A 27,013-nucleotide genomic window follows, 5' to 3' on the forward strand; every position below is an offset into this window, starting at 1 on the left:
ATTGTCATCCCTCACTGCAGAGGTTCTGCGGCGATGCCGGGCTGCCCCGCACGCTGTCCTTTGGGCAGCAGCAGGTCAAGATACCTTGTTCCCGAAGAGCCCTGCTCTTGTGCGGTAGAGAAAAGCGTAAACACAGACTATGTGTGCAGTTATAGGCCGTGTATACACACATTCGGTATGAGTGCTTGGCATCTATGCCTGTGTGTGTGGGTTTTTCTGGAAAAAAGTTAAATGGGGTTTTCCATAACTTTTTTTTTTTCTCTTAAAGCGTTTGTTGTAGGATATTTTCCGACCCTACATTTTTCCAGTAACTGAAGCTCAAAGCTCATAGCAATGAGGTACTTTTCTTGTCGAAGGTGAGTCAAAAACAGGAACCTTTTAATTCTGTCACATGATGGCGGATGTCATAAAATAGTAATAGCACGGAGTTCATTTTCTTCCCCCTTCAGTCGTCAGACTTTTAGCTGCTTGCCTTCTTCACCATTGCAGAAGCCAGGAATTCAGAAGCGTAGGTCGGATATTCGCCGTAGAAAATGCATTCAGGAGCGTACACATTAAACGGGTTATAAATAGTATCTGCCCTGACAATGCTGGAATTTTCTCAACTTCTGGAGACATTGAAGTCTTTGTTCTGTGGGTCGCTGCCCTCTCCCCACCACCCCCTAAGCTTGAGTCATAAAGCCTGAAAAACTAATGAGGTTGCTGAAACTTAAAATCTAGTGAGTAGCATGTATGGGAAGCAGGGAGACATGGCAGAAACTGTACGCTTGGATTCAGGGTGGCTTCTCTCTTGCAGTCCTGAACTTGCTTACCTTGTGTTTCATTGTTTCAGGCCCTTGAATTTATTGTTTTCCTTCAGTAGGATCAAATTAGACTGAAAAAATTAAAAGAAAACGTAAGTAGATAGCAGCAAAGCTAATATTAGCTCCTGAATATTCTGTTTAGAATAGGAAAGAAAAAAATAATCTATCCATGAAAGCAGAAGTACAAGCCAGATTAAGTTGATTTTGTGTGTGTGTGTGTGTGTGTGTGTGTGTGTGTGTGTGTGTGTATGTATATATGTATGTATGTATGTATTAGCCATAGAACTAAGAATGGTTTTTACAATTAATAGTTGTTTTCAAACACTTAAGGTAAAAACAAAAATAAAAACAAAAAAACATGCAACAGAGACCATATGGGGCCCACCAAGCCTAAAATTTTTACTGGCCCGTGGTTTAGAATGTGCTTGCTATGTAACACTTGATACTCAATATATAATCAAATAAGAGTTCCTTTCTTAGATTTTGTTAGTTCACCCAACAAATATTTCTTGAGTATTTGTTCTGTTCCTAGCACTGTCCTAGATACCGGGGAAATAAAGTTAAGAAAAAGAGAGACATTTCTACCTTCAAAGAGCTCAGCTTCCTATGGAAAAAAAAAGTCCAAACCTAACCAAATCGAATGGAAATAAGAAACTGGAAGGTTAAGTCCCAGGAAGACAAAGCAGCTGAGTGTGAGATAGAGAGCAACAGAGGGGGTTCTGTGCGTCTCACCCTCTATTCTTCCTTCCTTGGACTGTGCTGCGAAACGGTGACTAAGTTTTTTCCCAGATTTCAAATTCACCCTCTCACCCGCCCACACACAAACACAGAACAGTGTTTGCTTTTCCCTGTGATTTCCTTATTTTTCTATTTTATTTCTTTTCCAAAGTCTCTTTTGGCCCCAACTGAAATTCATTCATTATTCAACTCAGGCTTATTGAGTCCTAAGTTAGGTTGGTGTTCACAAGGAATATTTCTTTACTTCCAATAACATTTTATTTTATTTTATTTTATTTAGTTTTTTAACATCTTTATTGGTATATAATTGCTTTACAATGGTGTGTTAGTTTCTGCTGTATAACAAAGTGAATCAGCTATATGTACACATATATCCCCATATCCCCTCCCTCTTGCGTCTCCCTCCCTCCCACCCTCCCTATCCCACCCCTCTAGGTGGTCACAAAGCACCCAGCTGATCTCCCTGTGCTATGCGGCTGCTTCCCACTAGCTATCTATTTTACATTTGGTAGTGTATATATGTCAATGCTGCTGGGACGAAGTGAGAGAGTGGTATTTTATTTTATTTATTTATTTTTGGCCACACTGCATGGCTTCCGGGATCTTAGTTCCCCACCCAGAGATCAAACCCGTGCCCCCTGCAGTGGAAGCGCAGAGTCCTAACCACTGACTGCCAGGGAATTCCCAAGGAATGTTTATTTTCATTCTACTTTTTCAGTCAGTTTTTCTGTGTCCTTCTACTTAAGGTTAGTTGCTTATATGCACCGTATAGTTGGGTTTCGAACCTTAGTCTTTTATGCTTTTTTTCCTCTTTTCTGGAAATATGGATTATGATTATTTTATTTCTTTTAGCATCAAGGTCTTTCCCCAGATCTGATCTTTCTAAAAAGCCTGCGTTTTGTGATCTGTACCAAAGTGACTTATTGACCAGTGTTTGCTTGTTTATTTTGGATCTTCCCTGTTGTTGGAATCCTTTATGACACTACCTGATCATTAATCCTGCTCTCCTAGCAAATGAGTAGTTGAATATCATTTCTTTTCTGGCTCCAAAGATGCCCTCCAGCCTGCATTTTGGTTAGCAGAATGACCAGAGCTTGGACAAAAGACCATGAGTGACACACACAGGCCTGAAATTATCCTATTACAGAACAATTACCACATTCGTGTGAATGGCTAAGCAAAGGTCAAAATATGAGCAACATTATTTATGGCTCAGTGAGTGATTTTATATTCAAAGTCTGTCATCGTTTGTCAGAAGACTGGTATTATCAAAGCTGTGCCAGGCTAAGGACCATCTAAAAAGTGATTTGGGACAAACTCAGCATACAGTAAAAAGAAGACAGTTTAGATGTATCCCAGGAAACAAGAACCCTGCCCCTGACTTGGAAGTAGTTCTGTTATTCCTGCTGTTGTCAGACTTGTTTGCCTCTTGAAAAGTGGATTTTCCTCCCTCTAAGTCAGTGTTGTCAGTGCGTGTTTCCCGCAGTGCCTGTGGCACTGAGCGGTGGGTGTTTCTCCAGTGCCCGGTTCCTGTAGTGCGTGGTGGCCAGAGCTGCATGTAGTAGCCAGCAGCTTCCTCTGGCATTCTTACCTGAGGACATTTGGAGCAGCGTGCCTCTGGTGGGCCACCTCTCTGTGAATAGCCTTCCCTGGCACCCTAGAGGATGGAGTGCAGTAAGTTCCACAGGTGCGGCACCGCAGTGAGTTTCCTGCCGTGCAGAGAGCTCAAAGGACCTGGATCTCAGCCCTGGGGAGGAAGACTCTGAGCCCTAAGAGTAGTGACTGCTCCTTATATCTGCCATTCCTATATTCTTTAGAGTTTTGTTTACTTCTTATAAGCTAATTCCCTGCTACAGTTAATAATTCCTTACATTAAACTTTCTCCATTCAAATTACTGTGTGGTTTCTCTCTCCTGATTGGACCCTGACTAATACAGGGTCCCATCAGCAGCATTAGGTTTCTGTTCTTGCATTGCAAGAAGGTAAGAGAGTCTAATGGATTTGTACAAAGGAGCATGAAATCAGAATGTATTGCAACATAAGCTATTGTATATTTCTCTGCGTTTTTCTGATTGAATGACCAGATCTTAGGGAAAACTGGAAATATGCAGTTATCTGTGGTAAAGGTGGAGGTTGGTGGTGCTGATGACCCTAGAGTAAAAAAATCCACAAAAGATTTTGTCTGACAACTTGACCATTCTGCTTTGTGTGGGACCTTCAGGGTATGTGAACCAGGCTGCTGTGAGACCCAGTGGTGAGTGATATAATTCAGTTTCTGAGGATTGTCTGCAGAGCTGTACTATCTTACATTGATAATCAAAGGTTGATTAAATGTACATGTCAAGTTTGTTTCCTTCTACCCTTGTATCATGTGATGGAGTTGCAAGCAGTTGCTCTTTTGTTCCCCTTTTCCGTGTGAATGCTGCAGCAGTGTGATACGAGCAAGTGTAAGGCTCAGAAAAAAAGACTAGAATGAGGTGCCTTGAGGATTATTGGGTCTGATTCCTTCAATTTTTAGATGAGGACACTGACCACAGGTGAGGTTAAATGCCTTCCTCTCAAGCGTATGCACTTAGAGAACAGAAGAATACACCCAGACAGATTTTTTTGACTCCTAGTCAGTTGTTTTCCCCCAACTCCAGTCTATTTAAAAATCTCTAATGAGTTTTATTTTTTATAATTATTTTTTAATTTAAGTATAGTTAATTTACAATGTTGTGTGAGTTTCAGGTGTACAGCAAAGTGATTCAGTTATACGTATACATATATATATATATTCTTTTTCAGATTCTTTTCCATTACAGGTTAATAATATATTGAGTATAGTTCCCTGTGCTATACAGTAGGTCCTTGTTGTTTATCTGTTTTATATTTAGTAGTGTGTATATGTTAATCCCAAACTCCTAACTTACCCTCCCCTCTCCCCCCGCTATCCCCTTTGGTAACCATAAATTTGTTTTCTATGTCTGTGAGTCTATTTCTTTTTTGTAAATAAGTTCATTTGTATCATTTTTTAAGACTCTACATATAAGTGATATCATGGGATATTTGTCTTTGCCTGACTTACTTCACTTAATATGGTAATCTCTAGCTTCATCCATTTTGCTACAAATGGCATTATTCCATTCTTCTAATTTATTTTCTTACATTTGTACTTAAGATTTGTAAAGCTTGGGAAGATATAGTATGTGCTTTATTAAAGAATATTTGAGTCTAAATACATTAAAAGGATAAAGTAGAAAATGCCTTAAGTAGGTGCATCTTCTTTTGATTAAAAAATATTTTATTGAAGTGTAATCTATGTAGAGAAAAGTGTGCTTATTGTAAGTGTATAACATGATGAGTTTTTTATAAATTGGACTCCTATCATCCAGCTCTCAGATCAATTAATCAAATGACATCTGCACCCCAGATGCTCCCTTCCTGTGGCCTTTAGTCATTACCCCTCCGAACGGTAGCCACCGTCCTGACTCCTAACAGCATAGATTAATTTTGCCTGTTTGGGGCTTTATAGAAATGGATTCAGTCATACAGTCACACATAGGTACTTACCTGTGCCTGGCATTTATTCATCACGATTATGTTTGAGGAATTCATCTATGTTGCTGTGGGTAGTTGTAGCTGATTCACTTTCATGATTATATGGTATTTCATTGCATAAGTTTTTTGAGATTTATTTGTCCATCCTCCTGTTGATGGGTATTTAGCGAGTTTTCTAGTTTGGGGCATTTACAAATAGTGCAGTTATGACCATTTGTCATCGTTATTATTATTTTTTAATGTTTGGACATTGGAAGACAGTGAGATGTGAGGTTAAGGGCACAAGCTTGGAATTAGACAAACACATTAATCTAATGTGTTTGACTTTAATCTCAGTCAAGTTATTTACACCCTTGAGCCTGTCTCCTTATTTGTAGTGGGCGTACTAATTCCAGTCTTGCAGGGTTTTGGAAAAAATTGCATGAAATGATGGATGCTCTGCACAGTGCTTGATACATAGTAAGTTCTCAAAGAATGGAAGTTGCTATTATTTTTCAAGTTAAGCTTTTCTAAATTGTAACAAAGCATCAGCATAATTCACTGTCTGCATTCTGTTGTTGTACACAGTGTTTTTATGTTTTTCAGAGCTTGCACTTGCTTTGTTTGAATCTTCTTTATCTTCTCCCTTCCTCCAATACTACACTTATTACCTGCCTATTATAATCCAGGTATAGGTGCAGGTATTGAAGAAGAGTTTTTTTTTTACCGGACTTCATTCTTGAGTTAGCTTCTCAGTTTTTGCTGTATAGGCGCACCATTATAATACCATTTGCTTATTGTTTTTTCTTATTTTGCCTTAATCAGCTCACTGTGTTTTACTTTGCTTTGCCCAAAGATGCAAAATCCTTGCAATAAGGGGTTTGTATATCTGAGCCTCAGTGACCTGTAAGAAATGAGGAATCAACAGTTTCCTTCTGTAATTCAATAATTATTTACTCCTTCTGCCAGATGGTGTGATAGAAGCTCTGTAGGGCTTGAAGGCAACAGTCTTGAATTCTACCTCTAGAAAATTCATGTTATAAGTACCACCAGGAATATCCTTGCCTTTATTTACAGTTGGCCCAAAGCTAGGATTACTTGCCTGGGTGCCAGCTAAGAAGTGAATCAGTGAGTATTGACTCTGTGTTCAGCCTCAAGCAGGCTTTCCTGTGGAATGCACGTTTAGTTGGACTGTGAGGAAAATCATTAACTCATTCCGACCTAAGGAAGCTTTGTGAATGGCTAGAAATTTCAGGATTATGTTTATATAGTTTCAGAGGTTGTATTTTGGGATAAAGGATAATTTAAAGAAAAAAGAAAAGGACAATCTGTTTACTTCTTAGAAGAGTCATATGTTGGTTTTGTTTATAAATTATATTTAATCCAATTTTATTTAGGTTATATATTATATAGGATAATTTTCAAGTAGGTAATGTTAACAGACTTAGAATAGGTAAAGGAAAATACTTGTGGTCCAAGCGTATATCATTTTAGTAGCATTTTAAAAACCTCTTTATACTAGTTTGCACAATAAATATATTTCTGAAAAGCTGCAGATGTATAGATATAGGAGGTAAATATATAAAGACTACATTTTATAAATGGATTAATATAAAATCACCATCATAAGTAGATACTTAAAATATATCTCATTATAATTATTCTACTAAATGTAGGATCTGTTATAAAATGAACAATCTGTTCCTAATTTCTATGCTTAAATCTTGGGATAATTTGAAATGAGGTGTAGTCAATATTTTAACATATTCTTGGAGTTTGATTTAATGAGCATCATGGAGTTGATAATTTTATCCCTAGATAGTTGAAATAGGTATCTGACAGAAATGTAATAGAAGCAGAACATTATTTTTCTCATTATGAGCTGGAAAGCAAAAGCATTAGCACCTGAAGTGAATGCTGGAATCTCCAATATACGTGTGTGTATATGTGTGTGTGTGTGTGTGTGTGTGTGTGTGTATGTGTGTGTGTGTGTGTGCGTGTGATCTGAGTCATGCTACTCCAAGTATGATTCATGGACTAGACTGTTTCATGAACTATGTGTCCGTCAGCAGTGAGGTATGAACAGATACTGAGTGTCCAGAAACCTTTATAGCAATTGGACAGAGTGATTTTTAGGTCTCCTGAATCTAATACAAATTTGGGCTTGCATATTTGTGTGTCTGTTTTGTTTTTCATTTCATTTGTCTTAGAATTCATTTTTATTATGTTTACAAAAGTATTGATCTGTGTTGGATTTGAAATTAAAAAAAAACAACAGACATACTGATGCAAACCACATATTACAAATGGTTTGAGAAGCATTGGTGAGAAACTTGCATGACTGAGGCAGAAAGCTAGTATAATTTCTGATCTTCCCTAGGCATGTTTTATGACATGGAATACTGTGCTTGTGTTGCATCGAGCTTTTCTAATCCCTAGTTAACCATATCCTTGAACCTTTCCAACGTAACTATTCTGTCTATTCAATTGTGGCATTTTGATCCACTGATTTCCTAGAGTGATTTGCGAAGAAGTAATTCTTTGGATTTATTCATTCATTCAACCATTATTTATTTAATGAGCATCTAACTGTGGGCCAGATACTGTTCTAAGCACTGGGAATTCAGCAGTAACAAAATGAAACAAAACAAAAAACAACCTCTGTTCTCTTCTAGCTTGTATGAAGAGAATTAAAATATATAAATATATGTGTACATACATACGCGCACACACACACACGTATGAACTGCAAGGCGGTAGATTGGGTCCACATGCATCCAGTTCCCCTTGGGCTATGACTGCATGCATTCCTCTACTCTTTGGATGTTAAGGTCACTAGTGATGTAGCTTTGTGTCTGAACCCTGTGACGAGCAAAGAGTCCCCAGGTGACGCATGTAGTTGGCTTCCCTCAGGGCTGTTGGTGTTTGAGCATGACCTCCCTGAGTTGGTGAGGACATTGGAACAAGCAAAGCCTCAGAGACTGGAGGAATCTTGGTGTCCACTGTCCTGAACTGCTGTCTCCCTTTGGGATGTCATTAAATACAAAGTTAGATCCAGGGTGTTTCTTTGGTTCAGCTGGAGGAACTATGATCTCCTCTAGGATGTTGTTGAGATCCTGGGAGTCTAGCAGGGAGATGTCAACCCTCTGAAATTAGGACAGCATTTTGGGTGTGCGCACTTTTTGGGGTGAAGGCTCCTAGCTTTCATCAGCTTCTACGAGTAATTCATGACCTTCAAAGCTGAAGAATCATGGGTATCCAGTGAGCAAAGAGCCTTTTGCAGTTTGGCTTCTGTTGTTTAATCTGGTTGTATCTCCTGTTTTCTCCCTTGGGCTTCCCTGTGGCAGCTAGACCTGCCTCCTCGCTCTTGCTCCGGCATGTCAGGCATGGCCCCATCTGGGATGCTCGACCTCCAACCATCCACAGAGCTCCTCTCCTCACCTCCTTTAAGCCTTTGCTCCATTGTCGCCCTCTGGGCTTACCCTGACTACCGTATTTAAAATAGCATTCCCTTCCTGCCTCTATCTTGGTCCTTGGTGCTTTATTTTTACCCTAGCACTTGCTGCCTTTAACACCTTAGATGGCTTAGTTATTTACTAAGTTTATTGTCCATATTCCCTTTCTCACCCTAATGTTCCATAGAAGTAGAGATTTTTGTCTCTTTGTTCACTGCTGTATCCCCAGCACTTCAAACAGTGTCTGACACATAGTAGGTGTTCAATAGGTATTTGATGAATAAATAAATGAATAAATGAATGAATATGGGCTCTGATCCTCCCTTTCAAAGTGTACAACGTGGAGCTTAAATTCTGCCAGTTTAGCTGAGATTCCTCGTGTTGTTCTGTGTGTATTTCATCCCATCGGTCGTGGTTTCATGAATCTCAGTTCTTATGTTGCCATAAATTGACTTCCAATATTTTCAGTATTTTATTTTTCTTTCCATGTTTCAAGTATTCCCATGAGGCATTTTAATCTTTTTCTTATTGATTTTCACCGTTTATTGACTCTTACTTTATCCTAGACCCTCAAAGTGTTCATGGATAAAACCTAAGGCAAGTTAGCTGGCCTCTCCATCCCTCAGTTTCCTCATCTGTAAAATGGGAATAATAATAATATCTACTCTTGCAAGATTGCTGTGAGGGTGAAATAAGATGATGCTTGTAAAGCAGATAGCACAGTGCCTGGCATAAATATTGGTTGCATTGATGCTGATGACAATGTAAGCATCTTATGGCTCAGCATAGTGTCTGCACGTGGCAGTCACAGAGTAAATGGCAGTAGTTACAATTATTATGGTTTTCCCTCCCATTACCACCACTAATGATATGGTCCCAGACAATCATCAGAGAGTAGGGCATTAACAGAAAATTCTAGAGAAGGTTAAGGGTTGTCCTCCCTTCCCTTCCCTTCCCTTCCTTTCCTTTTTCTCTTTTTCTTCCTCTTTGTTTTCTATACACTGTTACTCTTCCCTTTCCATGCAACAGAAGACCTTTCAGGTTTGAAATTTATTCTTCACTCTGCAAATCTGATCTTGGTTGTCACCATCATAACAGTACTCAGTTTTTTTTTTTTGGTGACATTCCATTTGAATGGATAGCAGTAGGTCCTTGAGATGTATTTCCACATATGTATTTCACAACAATCAGGATTTCTGGCAATGGTTTAATTTTTTTGGAGGACATTTCAAGGAGCTGCCTTGTAAATCTCTGAATGCCTGGGTTATTTGCTTTCTGTCTTTTCCTCCTCAGTGCCAAGTTAGTAAAACTCTCTAGATTTGAATCTTACAAGTAATCAATCAACAAATGTTTATTAAGTTTATATATGAAAGACTTTTGGAGCAACCAAATGGCATGGTGAAAGGTGAGCTTTAGGAAGATCAGTCTTGGGGCTGTGTGTATAATTGGTATTGGAGGTGTTGCAAATCCAGCAGAGAAGGGAGGAAGGGGTTGTATTGTGGGAAATGGCGAGAACCAGAAGTGCAGCAGTGCCAGTGGGAATGGAAGCTGGGCTGGTGCTCGGGATGTATGCATGTCTGGCTTTCCTAGGTACCACCAACAGTCTCCCAAAGCAACTGCCTCAATATACATTTCCACCATCAGTGTCTGAGAGTTCTGGGTGGTCCCCATTCTTGCCAACACTTGGTTACTATTTTTGCATAACGAATCATACTAAAACATAGTGATTGAAAATAATAGCTATCATTTCATTATCTATTGATATCATGGTTTCTTTGGGTCAGGCATTCTAGAGGCCTGTGCTGGGAAGTTCTCACTCAGGATCTCTCATGAGGTTGTAGACAGATGGTGGCTGCCAGGCTTTCTGAAGGAGGAAGCCATTGGTGGTCCAGGTATACTATACCCCTTCTTATTATCTTTCTGCATCCCAAGGCACAGGGCCAGACTAGGGTGAGCCAAGAGATGAAGTCCCGGCCCTTCCAAGGAATGAAATGAACATTTATTGAGCATATACTATGGACTAGGTCTTGTGCAAGCTGCTCTACTATTATGAGGTTTTTATTTCCTTCAGCATGCTCTTTCTCTCAGAGTTAGCTTCCTAGACAAGCCTTTCCTTAAGAGCTCTGTATTTAAATAATATTCTTCTTTATTTCCATCTTAATTGCTCAGTTTATCACCTTCATAGCTCTTTTTTCTATTTACACTGTGTATGTAGTTGTTTGCCTATTTATTACCTGTCCACCTACCTTCCTCCACTCCCTAGCGCTAGACTGAGGGTTCATGACAACAAGGACTCTGCCTCTTTCGTGCAATGAAAATATAGGACACCCAGTGAAATTTGAATTTCAGATCAAAACAAGTAATATTTTAATATGTGTGTCCCAAATGTGGGACATTTAAAAAGCATAAGCATATCTCAAATACTTAAAAACTATATCCGTAAAAATGTATGTCTCAAATGTGGGACATACTATACTGAAATATTTCTGATTTATTTGAAACTCAGATTTAATCTGATGTCTGGTAGTTTTATATGCTACATCAGGCCACCCAAATACCTAGTATTTAGCATATTGTGTGGCATATAATAGAAGCTCAATGAATGTTTGAATCAGTGAATGAGTAAATGAAAGAGTTCGTATCTTTTTCGGGAACAGTTTTGCAAGGTGGATATTATTATTTTAAAACAGGTATAACTTTCTACCTTGTTTGAAAATAGGATTTGGAAAAGGGAACCCTCCTACACTGTTGGTGGGAATGTAAATTGGTACAACCACTGTGGAGAACAGTATGGAGGTTCCTTAAAAAACTAAAAATGGAACTACCGTATGACCCTGCAATCCCACTCCTAGGCATATACCCAGAGAAAACCATAATTTGAAAAGATACATGCACCCCAGTGTTCATTGCAGCACTATTTACAATAGCCAGGTCATGGAAGCAACCTAAATGCCCATCAAAAGAGGAATGGATAAAGAAGGTGTGATACATATATACAATGGAATATTACTCAGCCATAAAAAAAGAACAAAATAATACCATTTGCAGCAACGTGGATGGACCTAGAGATTGTCATACTGAATGAAGTAAGTCAGACACAGAAGGACAAATATCACATAATATTGCTTATATGTGGAGTCTAAGAAATAAAGGGTACAAATGAACTTATTTACAAAACAGAAATAGAGGCACAAATGTAGAAAACAAACTTATGGTTACCAGGGGATGTGGGGAGGGACAAATTGGGAGATTGGGACTGAAATATCCACACTACTATACATAAACTAGATAACTAATAAGAACCTGCTGCAGAGCACAGGGAACTCCACTCAATACTCTGTAATGGCCTATATGGGAAAAGAATCTAAAAAAAAAAAGAGTGGATATATGTATATGTATAACTGATTCACTTTGCTCTATGCCTGAAACTCACACAACATTGTAAATCAACTATACTCCAATAAAAAAAAAAGAAAGAAAATAGAATTTATGTTTGCTTTAATTTTTTAGTGTGCCCACGGAGTATTGAGTCTGTACTCCCAGGAGGCATTCAACACATGAGTGAATAAAAGCTCGATTCTCTGTGTGGTGGGATTTTACAGGTGACTTTAATTTTATTCATATGTATTTTAAAAATTTCTTATCATGAACCTTTTTAATAAAAAAAAGTTTTCAAAACTTGGTAAGTAACCGGGAGAAAAATGATAGGGCTAAAATCCCTTATCCACAATTCCAAAATTCAAAAGTTTCTAAATGTTGAATGATTTTTTAAAAAAAATCTCATTTGGCAGAATTACCTGCCCTGAAATGGCACGAGGCTATTTATAGTCTTTATTATCCCACTTAATTGAATATTCATGTTTTCTGGAAGAAATATTAATATGGTTGATTATGAGCTGTTGCCCTGATCTCACTAGGGATATTGCACTCTGTATATACTTCATTATTGTTACAAAATCTAGAAAATTCTGATGTCTGAGACTCCTCAGCCCCCAAGAGTTTTTCTGAAGAATGTTTGTGTGTGTGTGTATACATACATGCATATTATGTACATAGAAATTTCGGGAATGATACATTGAAAATTGTCAACAGTGAATACCTCTAAGAGAAGGGATTGGATGCGGAGACAGTGAGAGATGAATTTATGCTTGAGTATTTCTTATTTTTCTTATTCTTTGTATTTCTAATAAAATGATTGCCTTTTTCAATGAAAGAAAGAGTAGAATTGGCTGGAGGGTTTATTAAGGAAAATAGTGGTGTTATTAATGTTAAAAGACAGTTTATCAAGCAGACTATGCCTTTACATATTAGTTCAACATTTCTGACTGCTGACAAGGACCCAGAAAAAGTTATACACACACCAGGGAGCCTATTGCCTTTTGGATAATGTGTGCATGGTCTAGTGGCAGGGAATTTGCATCAGCAAAAACACTCATTTCTCTTAAAAAAATAAAATCAAGGCACCCAAAAATGTGATGAGTAAATGAAACTACTGTTACTAGTGATGGGTTTGGCATGTTTTACGAAGTCTGAACGATTACTCATCCTCTGTACGTTTGCAGAAGTGCTTTAACAAAAGCCAGATGCATACGTACTAGCAGGGGTTAGTAGGTGGATGAGAGGATTAAACCCACTGAGTTTCTGGAGCCCTGGTTTGTAGCTGTTTTTGGCTTGTCGACAGGCTATGTTTCTGAGTCAGCTTATAGGATGGCTTCCAAGGGTAAGTCTGATTTTGCTTTTCTGGGTTTAAAATATAAGTGGTCAAGGAGATGTGACTAGTTGCCTTTTGCATTGGATTCTCTTCATTAATAGTGCATGCATTTCTTCTATGAGAAAGACGTTTATCTTATTCCAGCATGTTCTGGTGTGCCTGCTACTGATTTTTATGGCTTTACCTCACCTCCCCCTAATTTTTAAAGTGAAATGTGTGAGTGCTGAAGGGATTTGCAAGGGGAATTGCAAAGGTCATATGTAAGTTCTACGGCTGGCGTGTGGAGAGCAGTGTGATTGAGCCAGAGCCCTCTGTGACCCTTTCTTTTAAAGAGGATGTTTCTAATAAATTAGTGTAGCGCGCCGTACGTGCTTGTTTATGACCTTAAAAATGGTTTAGTTCTTGCTGAGTGGCTATTACTGATGCTTTACGACATGTTATCATGGTTTCAACTTGCACATTTTTTTTTGGATTAAAACAATGTCATGCATCAGTCAATGTGAAGTTCATTTTTCTTTTTTTCTTTTAAAGGGACTCAGTAGAACTTTCAACATTAGAATAAGCCCCTGGATTCTGACTTCAGAGAATGTTGGTTCTTGAGGTCAGAAAAAGTGAGGATTCGCCAAGCTCTTACAGATGAGCTTTGTAGTAATTGCTGATGAAATTATAAAACACTGCTTTTCCCACTGGATACTAAATGCCCCTTTTCATTAGCTACAGTATGGGGAGCAAAATCATGTGATTTTTTTTTTTTTTTTTTTAATGTTTAACCATAACTACTTTCAAAAGGCAGTTTTCATTTTGTGGCTGCTTTTTTTTCTTCCGGTGTCTAGCACAGTTGAGGACTTTATCTTTTTTGTATCTTTTTAGGACACTCTGGTGAATGACGGGGTCTGAGTAGCTCTCTAAATGGAAGAGGGTGCCAAGGGGCCTGGGCTGGAGGGGCAGGAGGAGCCTAATTGCATCTCTGCCAGGCGTGCTTGTGGATATATTGCCCTTCTCCCTTCCTCTGCAGCTCTCGGGCTGAAGGAGGTCACTGTGATGTGAGGACTGGGGCATGTCGGTGGCCGGTAGCTTTTCCGAGTGGCAGTGACATCTCTGTGGGCTCAGAAGGGAACTTGCCTCAAGATTTCCGTTCATTCATGTTCAGTACCCATGAGGGAGAAAATTGATCTGCTCTAAATGTAGTCCTTCCTCAAGAAAGACTGATAGATAAAAAGGAGTAAGGGAATTGCTGTTGATTTTTTTAAAAAAGAAAATACATACATCAGGGCTTTGAAAAATCAAAACACTTATGTTCTTAGTGGAAGTCTGAAGCCCTGTGCCAAAGACTGCATGAAGCTGGAGGTTAATGTGGCTCATGTGTTTTTTAGAGCATCAATAGTTCTTGACTATTTGGGGTAGGGGTGGAAAAGGCTCAATAATTCAACTGGTCGGTAATTTAGGAACTGTTTCCTGCTGATAAAAACAAGGGTAGGGCTTCCCTGGTGGCGCAGTGGTTGAGAATCTGCCTGCCAGTGCAGGGGACACGGGTTCGAGCCCTGGTCTGGGAAGATCCCACATGCCGCGGAGCAACTGGGCCCGTGAGCCACAACTACTGAGCCTGCGCGTCTGGAGCCTGTGCTCCGCAACAAGAGAGGCCGCGATAGTGAGAGGCCCGCGCACCGCGATGAAGAGGGGCCCCCGCTTGCCACAACTAGAGAAAGCCCTCGCACAGAAACGAAGACCCAACACAGCAAAAAATTAATTAATTAATTAATTAATTAATTTTAAAAAAAATCCATAAAAGCAAGGGTATATTAGAGAGTAGAATGTGAGGTGAAGTGTGAGGCTGCTAGGAGACCTCTGCCTTGCTGACGGTGAATTCAGACCACACTCCTAGGCCTTGCTTCCAGGGCTCCTTGCAAGGATGTGGCTCCTCTGCTGAGGTGTGCTTTGGCGGAAAAGTTATGGGGTTCACTTTCACCCCTTCTCAAACGCAGCATTTCCAGAACTGCTTCTATGGGTACCCAAGGTGAATTGCTGTGAGGTTTGAGAAAAGCTATTGCCCAGGACGAGCTGGAACACTTAATCCACCATGTCACACACACACAGGTACTTTGAAAGGGACAGGAATCTTGACCGAAGGCTTAGCTTCCACCTGGAAATTGTTATCATAATAAGACAGTGGTCTTTTTCAATGAGAGAGAGAGAAGCATAAAATGTGGTGGAGGCTGGCACCTGAATGGCATCTGAAGATGTAACCCTGTGACCTTTGCCAGTGTTCCCTCCCTCCCCTGGTTTGGAACCTGAATAATGACTTAGCTAAGTAGCTTATTTAAAATTTTTTTAAAATTTATTTTATTTGAAAAAAATTTTAAAGAGAAGAGTAAAATAATTTATCAGTGATTTTAGAGCACAATATTATGTGTCTAGATTATCTCACCTCTTTTGATTTTGTCCTTATTGCCCTCATTTCTTAGTGTTTCTCAGCAGCTCATCAACTGGCAAGAGAAGATACAACCCCAAACAGCTTTCTACACCTAGTTGTTTGTTAGCCAATTTAACTTAAATATATAGAATGACATATATATTTCACATTTTGTAGAAAAGAAAATTCAAGAATATATATATATGAGCCCAGTCTTTGATACACACACAGACACACACACACACGCACACACACACACACACACACACACACCTATATATATTTATGTGTATCTATATCGTCCACGTAATTTACTAAACTCTTAAATCCATAGTCACACACAAGCAAAATAAAATCTTAAAATAACCTTGCTGGAACAAATAAAGAGGGAAAATTGGTAGGCAGACTTCATGACACTTTTTTTTTTTTTAACATCTTTATTGGAGTATAATTGCTTTACAATGGTGTGTTAGTTTCTGCTTTATAACAAAGTGAATCAGCTATACATATACATATATCCCCCAAAATGTGGAACACTTCACGAATTTGTGTGTCATCCTTGCGCAGGGGCCATGCTAATCTTCTCTGTATCATTCCAATTTTAGTACATGTGCTGTCGAAGCGAGCACCATGACACTTTAATATGTGTATTTACTGCTTAGAAATATTCAAATACAGCTTTGTTTTGTGTCGTTAATTTTGGTTGTACAGTATTTGAAAAGGTGACGGATAAAAGGGCAGAATGCAATTCTTGAAGCTGTAATTTGCAGGCGGCTGATAATACAAGTCCATTTTCTTTTCCAAATGTGCTATTTATGTAATTTATATTTTTAACCAATCTTAGAACTAGAATGAAAATAGTAATTAATCTTAAGGGCAAGAAATGTTGCAACTAGGCCAAATTTGGAAACTTTAAGAAATTCTCTAGGTGGTTAAGCCCGGTCTGTTGAATATTCTAATTCGCACGTCACAGAGCACAGTGCTCAACAGGTAGTACGTGCTCAGTTAACGTTAAATGACTGGGTCAATTGGACAACAGTTTTTTCTTTTTTTTTTTTTTAAGAAATGTAAGCATATTTGATTTAGAAGTGGCAGGCCAATTTAAAGCCAAGATAAGATAAATAGACCAGGCAAAATAGTGCACATGGCAGGGATAGTGGTGTTATATGTACAAAGAGAAAAAACTGAAAGGAAGAACATCAAAATGCTTGCATATTAAGATGATGAATGATTTTTATTTTTTTATGTATTTTCTTGTTTTCCTTTCGTTTTGCAAAGTGAACACATGCATCCTTTGAAGTGTAGTCCTTTCATGACACAGATTAGGCTTTGCATAACAATTTGTTAGATGCCGAGTTAGTTAATTTATAATGAAAATGATACACATCTTATATGACATGAATGGTGTCCCCTGGAGTTGGGGGAGCAGCATGGTAGCTTCGAGGAGAACTTACATTCTAGTGAAATAATTTTCTTGCAAGTAACATTTTACTTAGTATCCCAGTATTATCCGTTCTTCCCTAACACAACATACACGTTTCTAAAAAAATCACTAGATGATGGAAAATCATGCAATAGATGGCACAGAGTCTACAGGAAAAGTGGGGCTGAGGCACAATACTCAAAAAGTTCATCAAGAACATAAAAAAAGGAAAGCTAGGAACCTTAGAAAAGCAGTAGAGTTTTACACTTGCTAAATGGTTTAGCAGTATGCAAGTACCACATAAACTTGGCGCTTTGCCTTGAAAAGACCTAGTGTTTGCTTGTAGAGGTGGCTGAGGAGAGGGCGGCAGCTTGTAAACTGTGGTGAGGTGGTGGAAGGAAGCTGGTCTGAAACTGGGTGGAAAGTCGTAGCAAAGCTGTGGGTGGTTGCGGTGTGCAGCACGCGTGGTAACCTGAGGGTAGCGGGCAGATGTTTGCGGTGTCTAAGTTTTGTGTATTTCTCTACTGCTTGACTCAGGTGGCTGTGGTTTTCTGTGTTCACCTAGTGTTCCCTGTGGACCAAATCATACATAAGGAAACTCAAGTTCATGTGGGTTATGCTCATATTCTCCCCTGATATGTCAATCATGTTTAAACAGATTTGCATGCTCAAAACAAGCGTTAGAACTAACTCTACATGAGACAGATGAAATAAAGTTGCACTAGTTCTAGGTATGTCAAGAGCCCAGTTTGGAACCCAGCCGCCCTTTCAGCACCCCAGGGATTCCAGGGATCGTCACTGTGTGTCACCGTGTAGACTAGAGCTTGCTTGTCCTTTTGTTCGTGACCTGGAACAGATACAGAACTTTTTTTTTTTTTTTTTTGTGGAGACGTTTGGTCCTACCTTTGTATCCTTCCTTGGCTGGTGACTGGCAGGTTCTTTGACATCCACAAAGTTCAATCCTACTGCTAGATGGACTGTCCAGTAAAGCAAATGGCTTTGAACTTGATGGTCCCTTAGAATACCTCACTCCAGATCCTCGTCAGGGGATCTAACCTTGCATCTGGTTCTACTCAGTACTTCTCAAATGCTGCTGAGAAAAACCAATATTTATGGATTACTGTCCGAAGGATAATGGTTCATCTGTTATTCCGAATACTCTAATAAAACAATGAGGAAAGAAGCCAATGTCATTTGAAAAACCGTTTTCCAAGGTAGCTTTTACTCTGATTTCTCAAATAACATTAAAGAAAGGCGTGAGGATTTTACATTTATCAAAAGTGCTCACTGGTTAAAAAATAGTTAAGGGAAATCTACAGTAAAATCTATACCTGAAATAATCCAGACCAGCAGAAATCTCTAAACCTGAGAATTTGCCCCTACCCCCCAACCCTATTTCCCCCCAACCCCAGCAGTTAGTTTTATTACTACACTTAATATTATGCTCTCAGTCTCCGTGGAAGGTTATCAGGAGATAGAGCCCCATGAATCCTGATTGTATGGGGTGCCTATCTTGTGGATATTCCAGTGTCTCCTTTATGAAGATCCTTGGGAGAAGTGTCTCTCTGGTTTTGATACCACAAATGACTGTACTTCTACTCAACTTTGGGTTTTTATTTTATGGATATAGTTAGTCATGTAACTGATCATGTCTTCTTCCTCTTTATGGCCACAGGCATGTTTTCTTTAACCCATACTTTTTTTTTTTTTTTAAACCAAAAGAAAACTAGTTTGCCAACGTTGGAAAATGAGAAGATTTCGCACAAGTGTGTTTGAATTTCCAGCATCTATTGAAAAATCAGATCTGGCAATGCTGGGATCACATGTCTCCATGACAACCATGGGATCCAATAAAGTAATGCCGTTTTCCTTAAAACAAAGCGTGCACTCTTCCCTTTGTTTTACCTCCTTACTTTAACTGCTTGGCCCTTGTAGACCTTGGACTCTGTGCCCCGTGGCTTAGAAAGCAATTTGTGACTCACCTTTAGAAAACGGGCAGACTCTTATTTGCCTTTTGTGAACTAATATTATCCCTAGGGTCATTTAATTCTTTTTTTTCTTGAATTGTCTTTCATCCTGTTTGCTTCACCTGCGCATGTTAGTTTTCTGTTGTTGTTTCATCTTGGGGTGTTGTGTGCTTTTACATAAGCTGCTTTAAGTTTTTTGGGGGGAACAAACAAGGTATACATAAAGAAAAATAGGAGAGTGATTTTTTTTCCCCCTCAGATCATTTTATTTTTATTTTTTGCCTGGTAAGAATTTAAAACAATTACAGCTCTTTCTCTGACCTATTTTAGAGTCTGCTTGATTCTAGTACCATCCAGAGCCCTGCAGTTTTTTGCTGGGGTTTTGTTTTGTTTTGTTTTGGTAATTCTTCATAGAGACTCTGAGAAAACATTGTCTTGTACCTAAGATTGGTTGGCGTCCCATGATCTCTCATTAAGAACTGAAAAGTTTCTGTTTTGTAAATAAGTTCATTTGTATCATTTTTTTTAGATTCTAAAACAGAAACACACTCACAGACTTAGAGAACGATCTTATGGGTACCGGGGGAGAAGGGTCGCAGGGGGAGGGATAGATTGGGAGTCTGGGATTGACATGTACACACTGCTATATTTAAAATAGATAACCAACAAGGACCCACTGTACAGCACAGGGAACTCTGCTCAATATCCTGTAATAACCTAAATGGGAAAAGAATTTGAAAAAGAATAGGTGCAGGTATATGTACAACTGAATCACTTTGCTGTACACCTGAAACTAACACAGCATTGTTAATCAACTGTACTCCAATATAAAATTTAAAAAAGAAAGTACTGAAAAGTTAAGTCAGAATATTTGTTCATTCAGTTCTAGGAGGGAAGATTAGGAAACCATGAACCTTCTTAGAGTTTATATGCCAATTGCAAAGACCCCCAAGAAGACATCGTTCAGTGCCCTGCATGTGGCACTGCTGTGACTCCTGGGGACAGGGTCAGAGAAGACAATAGCTGCTGCTGGTCTGGGACCTTCTATTCTGAATGGTGCTGTTAGATGTTACTGTAGCCTGAGTAGTGTTGAAAACAACTCTCAATTGATCAAAATGTGGCATCATTAATTTTTATATTCTCTTCAGGATTTACGTATTCTTTTTAAAAATCTGAAGACTCAACAAATATGGGCCAACATGCGCCCTTGGATGGGTTTGTATCTAGTTCACCACACCCTCCCACCACCTGTGTCTGCATGACATTGAGGCTGAATGTCATGTGCCCTGTGTCCCTCCATTTCTCGATACGTGACTCTTGTTACTTAATGCCACACTGGTACACCACCCTAACTCATCTGCTCTTTCGCATAAACCACACTTTGGCATATTTTCCTACTGCCGCAGTCACCTTCCGCATGCTTCCCAGCCACTCAGCTCTTTCCATAGCATTCACGTTTCGTGAATTGGATTTCTGTCATTGTCCCTCTTCTCTGCAGTCTCGGGGTTGTAAGCTTCCTCAGCAGGAGTGACATGGGTGTGCCTAAGGGTAGGTCAAAAGAACACTGTGCTTATTCACCCAACACATGTTTATTGAGCACCTACTCTGTGCCAAGTGCTGTCCCTGTGCTGGGGATAGAGCAGTGAATAAAATGGGCAAAGATACGTGCCCTATTGGAGTTAACGTCCTGGTAGGAGTGGAAAGTTCTATGAAGAGGAATAAAGCCAGGAGGAGTTCCTATTTCATTTGAGGCTCAGAGGTTAGACCTCGCTTCTGAGGTTCCTTTTAAACGGAGATGTGAATTAGCTGACTGAAGAGTAAGTCATGCAACTGTCTGGGGATGAGCGTTATAGGCCAAGGGGACAACAGGAAGAGTAAAATCCCTGAGGAGGGGACATACTTGCATTTGGCATTAGGCATGGTTTTTAATTCAGTGCTGCCCTGGGGCTTCCCTGGTGGCGCAGTGGTTGGGAGTCTGCCTGCCAGTGCGGGGGACACGGGTTCGAGCCCTGGTCTGGGAGGATCCCACATGCCGCGGAGTAGCTGGGCCCGTGAGCCATAATTACTGAGCCTGCGCGTCTGGAGCCTGTGCTCCGCAACAAGAGAGGCCGCGATGGTGAGGGGCCCGCGCACCGCGATGAAGAGTGGCCCCCACTTGCCACAGCTGGAGAAGGCCCTCGCACAGAAACGAAGACCCAACACAGCCATAAATGAATAAAATAAATAAATAAATAAATAAATAGTGTTAAAAAAAAAAATCTGTAAAAAAAAAAAAAATTCAGTGCTGCCCTTCCTAATGGTATGAATTAGGGTCAGTTGCGTTTGCCCTCTGGACCACGTCTGTGCACTCATCTCTAAAATGTAAGATTCTATATGGGATTTGCAGACACAAACTACTATACATAAAACAGATAAGCAACAAGGATTTACTGTATAGCACAGGAATTATACCCAATATCTTATAATAGCCTATAATGGAATATAATCTTCAAAAAAAATGAATTGCTATGCTGTACACCTGAAACTAACACCAGTATTGTAAATAAACTACATTTCAATTAAAAAAAAAATCTCATTAAAATGCAAGATTCTACATTGGAGAAGGACCATGCCTTTCTCACTAGTCTCTACCCAGGGTCAAGTCTGGCCTTTGGCTCTTGGTAAGTGTTGGATAAATATATATGCAATTAACAGATGGACACATAAGGTGTTGTAGAAGCATATGAAGAATCTCAAAGGCAGGGTCTTAGCTAGGTGTATGTCACTAGTTCACAGATTAAAGACAATAAACGTGGCCAGCTCTGAAGCCCATGTACTAGGAATTTTTCCTTAATGGTGACTCCACATTCTTTATGCTCAGCAAGCTGCATCTCCAAAGCAGCACTGAGGAATATATGATGGAGGAAAGGGGCCTGGACTGTGTCTTGGTTGCTGTATCTGTTGTTGGTCGTTGGTATGTCCCAACTTCTAGCAGGGTACCAGTGGGCTCAAAGTAGAAACTTAATGAATATTTGTTAAAGAGTGAATAAAATCAAAGCAGGCATACATTTTCATTTCTTTCATAAAGCAATGTTGGAATCACTCTGCAGAGATATCCATTCTGCCTGTTTTCTGCCCAGGAAAGATACACTAGGACTAGATAAGATGAGAAAGATTAAAATGGTGTCAAGGCCAGGCAGAACATGAAAGTCTTACTTGCCTTATCCTCATTTACAGATGGAGAAGTTAGAGTTAGTGGCAGATGCAGGAAGCTTGAGTCCAGGGGTTGTGTTCTTAACTCCTGGAGTGTGTTGCTTGTAGAGAAGGATAACTAGCTGGTATAGAAACAGAGGTATGAAAAGAATTAAATTCCACTAAAGGGACTGTGCCTGTGGCATTAGTAATTGATGATCCTTAATGTTGATTGAAGTTTCTTTCACATATGACACGTTTCGGATGGAGAGAAAGGTCTGATTTGTAACTTACACTTCTCCAGTTTATGTATGCCTCAAAGACTGCTTTGGTTCAGTTTCTTGAGAATTGATCAGGGTTTTCTGAAAGCCATGTGGGACTATTTCCTAACATAAATCTTTGTTTTGTTCTGGTAAGACATGGGTAAATTCTAAGTGCTCCGATTACATTCCATATCCCTCACATTCGAGTTTAATGACGCGCTAGCAACATTATCCTCTTGTCAGCCTCGATTCCTCCCTTCTGTCCCCAGCTCATGAACAAATTCTTCTACTTTATTATTCTAGGACAGTTGGGTTTTCTACTACTTTTTTGCATTTTCGATGGCGTGAACTCATTTACTAACTGCTTTTGCAGGAGAACAAATTTAAAGGTGAAAGGAAGCCTGGTGAATTTCTAACAGTCTGTTGGGTTCGGGGAAGATCATTGGAACACCTTTGTTTTCCTTTCCTGTGCGTATGTGCTTTCAAGTGAGGGGGACGTTGTGATTTTCGTAGCTGGTGTCAGCCTCTGTGGCACAGGGAAGCAGATATCCTGGCCATCTTTCTGGGAAAGATGACAATGGTTGTGTTTTCTCATGACTTTATTTTTCCAGTGCTGACTATATGGCAGTGTCATTCTGGCAAATATTGGCTGGCCATGGAACATTTTTAAGTACAAGGGTTTCATGAATATTCTGTCTATTACCATGGCTGAGGAATCAAAACAAAATACTCTGCACACATTTCACATTTCCTCGAGCATTCATGGATGGGTTCCAGTGTATTACTTTTATGTTAGCTCCTAGACTGCGTGAAGAACCTAAAATAAAATATTACTGAAAACACAGTGATTAAGAAGAATTGGGTATAAAATTTTGTACCATTTTCCTTTTCTACGTAGTAATGCCATGAATGGTGACATAGATGAACTGGGTGCAGAAAGGCTTTGCAAGAATTTATGTCTTTAGACTCTTGTTATGGACATGATAGTATTGACAATAGCATGTACTGTCTGTCTAGCTCTTGATAATCTCTATTCTCACATAAGAGAAGAGCAGACACTGATGATATTAAAAAATACCCGCCCCCTCCGATATCCTAACGATTGTCATAATTTGTTTTCCCCCTACTCTAGAGTGTGCTTTTAACATATTTACGTGATTAACGAGAATAAGTAATTGCGTGTGAGTGTACAAGGAGTTTACAAGGAGAGTATTTTACTGGTGACTTTTTGCACTGGGGCTTTATTTGGACAAGGATCCTTCCACGGTGCCTCATGGGTCTAAGAATGTAGCAGATTGGCCCAAACATGAATCAGAGAGTTCTTTTCTGTGCAGTTTTGGAGGAGTTCTTTTGGGGAAGCCATTTAGCATCAGGCCAGGGTGAAAATGATGGCGGTGATGATGAAGTTGTTAATAATAATGGCTACACAGTATTCAGTGCTCACACATATTCAGTGTGTCAAGTGGGTATCATGCATTATTCCATGGATGGTCTTACAACAGCCTGTGAAGCTGGGGCTCTTCTTGTCCCCATTTTACAGACAAGGAAACAGGCTTAGAGGGGTTTAATTTTCCCCTGGCTGTATAGCTAATGAGGGGGGGAAGACCTTGGATTTGAACTCAGTTCTTTCCTTCCTTCCTTCCTTTCTTTTTTTTTTTTTTTTTTTTAAAGATTTATTGATTGATTGATTGCTATGTTGGGTCTTTGTTTCTGTGCTAGGGCTTTCTCTAGCTGCGGCAAGTGGAGGCCACTCTTCATCGCGGTGCGTGGGCCTCTCACTATCGCGGCCTCTCTTGTTGCGGAGCACAGGCTCCAGACGCGCAGGCTCAGCAGTTGTGGTTCACGGGCCCAGTTGCTCCACAGCATGTGGGATCCTCCCAGACCAGGGCTCGAACCCGTGTCCCCTGCATTAGCAGGCAGACTCTCAACCACTGCGCCACCAGGGAAGCCCCCCTTCCTTCCTTTCTTCCTTCCTTCCTTCCTTCCTTCCTGTCTCTCTCTTCCTCCTTCCCTCCTTCCCTCCCTCCCTCTTTCTTTCTCATTGCAGGGGACTTAATAGGCACATCTTGTTTTATTGCGCTTCAATTTATTGCATTTTGCAGATATTGCCTTTTTTACAAATTGAAGGTTTGTGGCAAACCTGCATCGAGTAAGTCTATCAGCACCATTTTTCCAATAGCATTTGCTCACTTTGTGTCTATATGTCACATTTGGTATTTCTTGTAATATTTGAACTTTTTCATTATTTGTATATTTGTTATGGTGATCTGTGATCAGTGATCTTTGATGTTACTATTGCAAAAAGATTACAATTTACTGAAATTCAGATGATGGCTAGCATTTTTTAGCAATAAAAAATTTTATAATTAAGGTGTATTTTTTTTTAGACATAGTACTATTGTGCACTTAATAGACTACAGTATAGTGCAAACATAACTTTGATATGCAGTGGGAAACCAAAAAATTCATGTGATGGTCTGGAACCAAACCCACAATATCTCTGAGGTCTACCTGTGTTTATATGTTTTTTTATTGGTTTATAACATGTAAGTTTCATATGTACAATATTATATTTCGGTTTCTGTATACACTGCAGTGTGCTCACCACCAAAAGTTTAGTTTCCATCTGTCACCACACTGTTGACCCCCTTTACCCATTTTGTTTTCCCCCACGCCCTTCCCTCTGGTAAACACTGCTCTGGTCTCTGTATCTATATGTTTGTTTTTGTTTGATTTGGTTTGTTCATGTTAAAAAAATTTCACATATGAGTGAAATCATATGGTATTTGTCTTTCTCTGTTTGACTTATTTTACTTAGCATAATATCCATAATATCCATCCATGTGGTTGAAAATGGTAAGATTTCATATCTTGTTATGGATAAATAGTATTCCATTGCACATATATGTAGTACAAGATGTGAACCCAGTTCTTTCTGACCCCAGAGCCTGGACTCATACCTCATTCTCACCACATCCTTCCTAGAAATAGGAAACTCTTGTCTGGAATATTTTAGTGATCTGCTACCTAATTCCCTGCTTCCCTCCTCTTTCCTCTTTAGACCTTTGTCCTCCCACCAGCTTTCTGAAACATGCACCTCTTCCTTGAAGTCCCCCTTCCTTCCTTCTTTGCCTCATGCATTCTCTGTCTTCAGGACTTCCGTACCCTGAGCTTTCTCCTTTGAGTTCTCACAATACTTCGCTCCTCTCTTAATCAAAACCCTTTGCAGCTAGTAGTCAGCTAGTTAAGTATTCCAGGGTTTCCTAGGCTGTGGCTGCAAGCATTCAACTTTGTGTGTCTGTGCCTGTGTGAATTTTTTCTGGAGGCAGTCCGTAGTTTTCATATGAGTCTCAGAGAAGTATTTGACCAATAAAGGTTAAGGTATTATTATGTACAGGATTCTCTGCCCTTCTCCAAGTAATGAGCACCTAGAGGGGAGGAGCATATCTCATTCCAATTTATTTCCTTTGGCTATAATAATATAATATTTTTTGAGTAAATAACGAATAAATAAATGTCTCTATAAGTAGAGCCATGGGGATAGCCTGTGGGTTAAGAACACAGGCTCTAGAACCAGACTGTGCCTTGGATTGAATTCCTTCTCTGCAAACTCTTCAGCAAGTGATGCAGTCTCTCAGACCCTCACTCTTCTCGTTGGTAAAAGGGACATCATAATAGTGTTTAAGTTAGAGGGTTGTTATTGAGGAATAAATCAAGGTATGGTATGTAAAATGCTTAGCACAGGAGTGCGTAGCATACCTCCCATAATTAGCTGCTATTATTATTAGTAAGAACTTTTGAAAGAGGCTGGAGGATGAGAGTCTCATGATTTTTCTAGTTACTATCATGGAGATATTACAAAAAGATTTATCATGCCGCTTTGACTTTTCAAAGCTTAAAACCAACGTGTTTTCTCTAGCCAAGGTGGCAGGTGCAGCTCGGAGACGTCCCTGAAAAGTTGTTCTTGGACATTTTCTTTCCCTGTGGCCTCGACCCTGGCCGTGTAGTGGCTCAGTCTTCATAGATGGATACCCTGAAATGCCAGCTAATGGAAATTTTGTGATATGGTCACTCTGCCCCCGAGGATTTGGACATATGCTTTTTGTGTTTAAATCAACAGAAAAAAAGTGCAGCTGTAGCCATCCTTCTGCATAATCGTTGAAGTAGCCCTTTTCCTTGCATGTTGTTGGAGCCCCTGAGTGCCAGGCCTGTCACTTACTGTCCCCTCTGTGCAGCGCAGGTGAGTCCAGTAGGTCAAATGAAAGGCAGAGGCCGGCAGGGCATAATCACTTGTTTACGTAGCACTGATGAATAGCTGTACACAGATCAAGGCATACATGTTATTTATAGTAGTGCAGCCATAGGGTAACATTGGCAAGAAGCAGCCTCTAGAAAAGTGCTTTAGTTGGATAGTTATGAACTCTGGCTCATTACTGTGCACTAAATATAGAAAAGGGAGTTTGAAATCTCTTTACGGAAAATATATTGTGAGCTGGGTTCATTGACATAAGGGGAAAAATTGTTGACTCCTGTTTTCCCAGAGCTTTTTACGA

General features: G+C 39.6%; 1 protein-coding gene and 1 non-coding gene across 7 annotated transcripts in view; one reads left to right on the plus strand and one right to left on the minus strand.

Moving 5' to 3' along the window:
* MITF (melanocyte inducing transcription factor) overlaps positions 1-27,013 on the plus strand; it is a 225,593-nt gene that overhangs the window by 82,295 nt on the left and 116,285 nt on the right. The window lies entirely within an intron of this gene.
* Positions 16,159-16,265, minus strand: LOC132375519 (U6 spliceosomal RNA). Its single transcript, XR_009506063.1, has one exon. It is a non-coding gene; the product is annotated as a U6 spliceosomal RNA (small nuclear RNA).

This window comes from Balaenoptera ricei, chromosome 11, assembly GCF_028023285.1.
Source record: "Balaenoptera ricei isolate mBalRic1 chromosome 11, mBalRic1.hap2, whole genome shotgun sequence".
NCBI classification, from domain to species: Eukaryota; Metazoa; Chordata; class Mammalia; order Artiodactyla; family Balaenopteridae; genus Balaenoptera; species Balaenoptera ricei.